Source organism: Corvus brachyrhynchos, unplaced genomic scaffold (genome assembly GCF_000691975.1).
Source record: "Corvus brachyrhynchos isolate BGI_N302 unplaced genomic scaffold, ASM69197v1 scaffold32, whole genome shotgun sequence".
In the NCBI taxonomy this organism is placed as follows: Eukaryota; Metazoa; Chordata; class Aves; order Passeriformes; family Corvidae; genus Corvus; species Corvus brachyrhynchos.
This window is the reverse complement of record NW_008237919.1, coordinates 452,939-458,977: the sequence shown is the minus strand read 5'-3', so window position 1 is coordinate 458,977 and position 6,039 is coordinate 452,939.

Below are 6,039 nucleotides of genomic sequence, written 5' to 3'. Positions count from 1 at the left end.
TCCCGGTGCGGGGTAAACACCGCCCGGCCGCCTCCCCTCGACCCGGGCCCCGCAGAGCAGGGCCGCCTTCTTCGCGGGCACCGGCGCCGGGGTGCCTCCGTCCTGGGGGTCCCTGGGCAGCCCCGCACCGCGGGGACCCCGGGCCCACGGGCTCCGACAGGGGGACGGGCTAAGCCCCCCATCGTGCTTGAATCCCGGGAGGGGGTATCCGCTGCCGCCGCGCCCCTCCCCGGCCTGAGAGGCGACTGGCGGACCTTGCCCGAGAGAGGGGCGATGCGACCGGGACGGGACACCAACTCAAGAATAAGGGATTTGGCAACTTTTTCACTTCATGTCATCTCTGCAAAGCCGAGATGTTACAGGGTAACACATATTCCAAACAACAAACCCTCTTTATCAAGCTGGACATGCTCCGCTTCCGAGACACCACTCGTTGGCTGAAAAAAAGACAAATGCCCAAGGGTGCTAAGTGAGTTAGGGACTGCACAGCTCTTGTTACTAGAAAAAGCCTGCAGTTGTCAACTCCAGGTGAAAATCCTGGAAGAGCAAGCTAGGAAGCACCCTTTAAGTGCTGTTCTTCAGGCAGCATATTACAGCCATTCTCCTGTTTCTCGGTACAACTTCTCAAGATCACATAGAACTAGATGTAAGCACAAACCGTTTCAGAAAGAAAATGCAATAGGTAGAATTATGTGAAGTTTTGAGGTGGTAACATTCAGAGACTTACCAACTTAACTTGAAAGCAATACCCCAAATAACCCCCAGAAATCAACACCCAACACCCACCTACACTGCAATGTCAAAACCTTTCAACTGCAAAGACTACCGAGTAAGAATAATTGAAGCTTGGGGCACATGAATGCTTCTCCAACAGCAGTACTCGCCCAGAGGCAACTACAGTTCCTCTTACTAACTCCAGGTCTTAAAAGCAACAGATGAGCATTCAGCATCTATTTGATAAAATGTAATCAGTGCGTAAAAATACACTCCAATTTTTAGCTTCTGGTCAACTTATTTCTCACATTTACAATACACTTCGGATCAATTAGAAGGGCAGAGAAACACCAGTGAGAGGACAGCAAATTCCAGCAGTATTTTAGACCCATACAAACGGAGGCTACAATCCTCCCTGCTACCAGCTTTCTCAGGCTTGCAGTAGAAAGCTGACTTAGAATTTCTTATACCCTTCTGTATTAACAGGAGCTCCTTTACCTGTGGCTACTGCATGAGTGGCTTATCCATGATGTTCTTTTCTTCTCCATAAGTCATTTACCACATCTGCATTCCAGCTTTTTTGCTATTCAGATTCTTTCTCCAAGCCCTCCACAGAAGTTCACCTTGGGTCCATTACTTCTACTAACAACCACACTCATTATAGAGAATGGCAAAACAGGCAAGTTTGGAAAGGAACCTGGGGGACCACACTGGGTTTGCATGGCCAGGTTTAGGTAGGAGGGGGGCTACAGGGGTGGTTTCTGTGAGAAGGTGCCAGAAGCTTCCCACATGTCTGACAGAGCCAATGTCAGCCAGCTCCAAGACAAACCTGCCACTAGCCAAGGTCAAGCCTATCAGTGATGGTAGTTGCACCTATGCGACCACTATTTGATAATGTGAAAAAACTGCTCTGCAACAGCAATTGTACCAAAGAGAGTGTTAAGACAATGTGAGAGGAACAGCTGTGGAGACATCCAAGCCACTGAAGAACAAGGGGGAGACAGCGCCCCAGCTGTCTGGGCAGAGATTCCCATGGTGAGTCAGCCTGTCCCCCTGCAGCTGACAGAGATCCATGGTGGAGCAGAGATCCACCTGCAGTCCGTGGAGAACCCCATGCTGGGTTGAAGGAGGCTGTGATCCTGTGGGACGCCCATGCTAGAGTAGGGTCCTAGCAGGACTTGTGCCCTACAGGGGACCCACAATGGAGCAGTCTGTTCCTGAAGGACTGCACCCCATGGCAGGGGGCCCACATTGGAGCAGTTAGTGAAGAACTGCAGCCTGTGGAAAGGACTCACATTGAAGAAGTTCATGGAGGACTGTCTCTCAGGAGAGGGAGTGCTGGTTCCTGATGCAGCCGTGGAGAGGCTGCTGGCCTCCCTTGCTGCAAGAACAGACTGAATCTAGAAATCTGTAGGTGTCTTCAACAAGTATCATGTGCACAGTTTCTCATACAGTTAAGAAATCATGCCATGTGCAATACAGATGACAGCGGAGTAGCCAGAGCACTGAAAGCCCCATTTTCTGCATACCTTCTGAAATCGAGCTGAGGTTTTTCAATACACTAATGAAAATAATGTAGTTAAACCTGTATTTCTACATTCAAATAAAGACTGTTTTCAGAAAAGCTGAAGGCATGGAAGGCTCACTTGGAAATTTTTTTAAAGAAAAACCCCACCAAACTCTTAAGTAGAACACATCTTCCCATATATACTACAGCTCATAGTACATCTTAAAAAAACTGAAAATCCTTCCCCAGAGATATCTCTGTAAGTCCCACTTCCAGGGACTATGGCTCTATATTATATGAAGCTACACCATTTGGATCAGGATAAAAACTAGAATTTATCAGCTATTAAAACTGTTGAGGATACCCATCACATAATCATCTCATGTCAGTAATAGCCCATGTTGTATCTCACTTCTTTCTCAGTATAGCCCCATTACCTGGAAATGCCTATTTCTGGAATAGGGAAATGTAAATTTTCAAATATACACGTCCCCCTGCCTCCAGAACAAAGAAATGACAATACATGTCTTTAAAAGCAGAAATCTGCAGTTCTGATACCTGTTAGACCTTCAAGGCTTTGTAGCCTTGCTACCTACTAACAGGTATCAGAACTGAAGTCTCTGTACATAAAGATCCAAAGCAATATTTGCAGTACTTCACTAGTAACACAGGAGTTTTATTTGGGAAAGACGACCTGTAGCTTTTGCAGAACAGGTGAAACAGAAGGCAGATGCAAACACCTACTCACCCTTATGAGGAAGTGATAGCTTTGGGGAACACCTGAAGGGGTTCAAAGACAACAAAAGAAAGAAGAATAAATTGCACATGTTAAATCTTGTCCTCAACAAGGCACTTGGATGAAATAAAAGAAGATAAACCAAACACATACTGAAGTCAATGGAGACTATAACAGAAAGCTCACTCTTTCTCAATTTAAGAATACACATACCCCAAACTACTCTTTATTACTTGTAATTGGCTAACAAGAATAATTAAGGGTAATGCCTTATGACAGGTCAGGTACTGCACAAGTCAAATTTAAAGAGCAGAGCAAATCCCAAGGCACAGAAGAGAGACACAGGACACACAAGCCACAGTGTATCTTAGATGGGAAAATTAAAAAAAACCAAACTTGCAGTTCTTTCAGATCTCCACAGGATCACCCAAGGCCCTAATTTTACATAACAGCCTAAAGATTCAGAAAAGGCCATTTTATGAATAGTCATCCCTATGAAAACAAGTTAGGTATCCAATAACATTGCAAGTAGGAACCTCACTGCATCTTTAAGCAACTAGGTATCCCGAAGGATTTGGCCCGAGGTCCAATTCACTCAATCCTCAGCATCTCAATTTGCACTACTGTAGGACAACAACAGCAGCAGGGCTGCGCAGCTTACCTGCTTAATACATGCAAAGCTCTTTAGCATTCTCCTCCAATCCCCTCATAGATGTGCAAATCATTGTATTCTTACTGTTCTAGGATAATGACTGCAATTTGACGACTTGCAGAAGGAGGCCTCACAGCAGGGACGTTTTCATATGAAGGCTCCCTTAGGAGGTGCTGGTGGGGCTAAGAATTCTGACAGTGTAGCTCAGGGGCCAGATGTTGAAGGAAACTTTTTCTTTGCTTCCTGCCCTATCACTACCATATTGTGACACCTTGTCAGAGAATTTGAAAGAGGCACTGCAACAACATGAAAGTGAATAAAGGTTCTTGAAATGCATTGTTTAAGCCTGAGTTTGGAATCCAAGAAGGTAAATGCAATGAATAAAGGTTCTTGAAATGCATTGTTTAAGCCTCATTGTATATCCAAGAAGGTAAATGCAATTTTTTTTTTTCATGATATGGTATGTTAAAATATTCTTTGTTCCTTTGGCTCTTAACATGTCCTCTTCATGCAGCGCAGTTTCTGATCAATCAATTAATGAAAACAGCCTGAAGTGGTTACTCCAATTCCCTTGCTTCTTGTGAGCGGTTTATGGAATTTTGAACACTATACTTGAACAGTGCAGGATGCCAAGGATGCTGCTGGCACAAAACTTATGTTTAACCCAAATGATGTTTACATGTGTGCTTGCAATTGTGACTACAAGCATCAGAAACAGGTGATCCATAAGATAATTTAAAACGACCAAGCTTCTTCCAAACTTATTTTAGAGGTCATCTCCTGAAGTTCAGACATTTGACTCACTTCTGCAAAATCACTTTACTGTAACTCTCACACTGGAAAAAAAAATTACCAGCAACTATCATGCATTACTTTTTCCCTCCTAAGTACTTTACACCAAAGGCATAATAATTTAGATAAATACTGATAAAACTTTTCTGGAGCCGATTTTCTGTTCAACTGCAAGAGCTCCAAGTTAAGCCTAAAGGCCTCCATCTGACCAGATCTTTTCTCCAAATTCATGGAAAAAAAGTTTAAACTTCTATTGTCTCAAATGTCAAGATCTACTAGTGGCAGAAAACGCATCTCTTGAAATGGAAGTTATATTCAGCGTCCTTTGAAGTGGCTTTGTTAATGCAAATTGTCACTTAAGTGAAGAAGGGCAGGCTAAGAAGCAGAAATCTTTTCAACCACTTACTAGTGGTTGAAATAATTCCACTTAACTAATGAGAGAGTACATGTAGGAAACACAGTTTGAACAACAGGCCTGACCACTTCCCCTCCACTACCAACCCCAAAAACCCCAAACATCTTCACCCAACAGAAACTCCCAAAAGATGCTGGGTGTCAAAGTTCTAGTATTACCTGTGAGTCATCCCATCACTGACCAACTGCAATTGAACCGAACCATATTTCAAGCTGATTAGAGGAGGAGTGGTATGTATATAAAAGGTTCTTCCTTTCACAATATGCACCCTGTTAGTTTAGGATTAATTCTAAGGCAATATGAAGAAATAGAGAACCATTTTTAAAATATTTTCTTTTCTATACTTTGTTCGTGCTGATAGAATGTTCACTTCCACTTCTGGTAGATGGTGGTGGTGAATACAGCTTAGCCACTCTGACACCAGCTTGGGAGCAGAAAAAACCAGAAAAAAATCCCCGAACTTATGTTTTGCCTCTGGCTTCATCAATCTGTAGGATGTTCCTGGCATTGAAGGACGAAAGGAGGTAAAACAGTTCCAGTAACAAGGAAACACACTAACACAATGCAATTCTCTAAAACAAAAAAGCAGAAAACAGCAGTAACAGTGATTGGAATAGCACTCAAGTTTTCATCTTCTCCTTACTAGTCTCTAGAGGGAATATGAAAGGTTAAGACTCCACACAACATTTCTGAAAACTTACAGACCAAAAGTTTCACATACCCATTCAGGTTTATGTTTTTTTAGACTCCTTTTGTTTCATTTTGAAAGAATAATGTCCCTTCCAAAATATTCAGCATTTTTACAGATGTTTACTGAAACCTGCAAAAACATAACTAGTTTGAATTCACTTACACCAACTCCCTTTTTTCCTAACATAGCTGGTTTGGTAAGCAGATCAAAACCAGTTGTAAATGTTTCACTGTGGGATTACAAACACCTTTTTAAGTGGAGAAAATATTAAGAAAAAATTTGTAGTGAAAGACCAGACCAAGAAAAAACAAGCTGCTATGCCTTCTAAGGTCTGCATTCTTATAGCTAAGGACTACTATAATCCTTTTAATAGATGTGATGAAACTCTTAATAGAGGTGAGTATCCCTAAGGAAGCAGATTTCAGGCATAATTTAAGTATCATAGTTCAGTGGGAAATGACTTTTTAGGCTACATGTAACAAGATTTCCATCGTTCTCTTGATTGTGAAAAGAAAAAAACCCCACACGTATC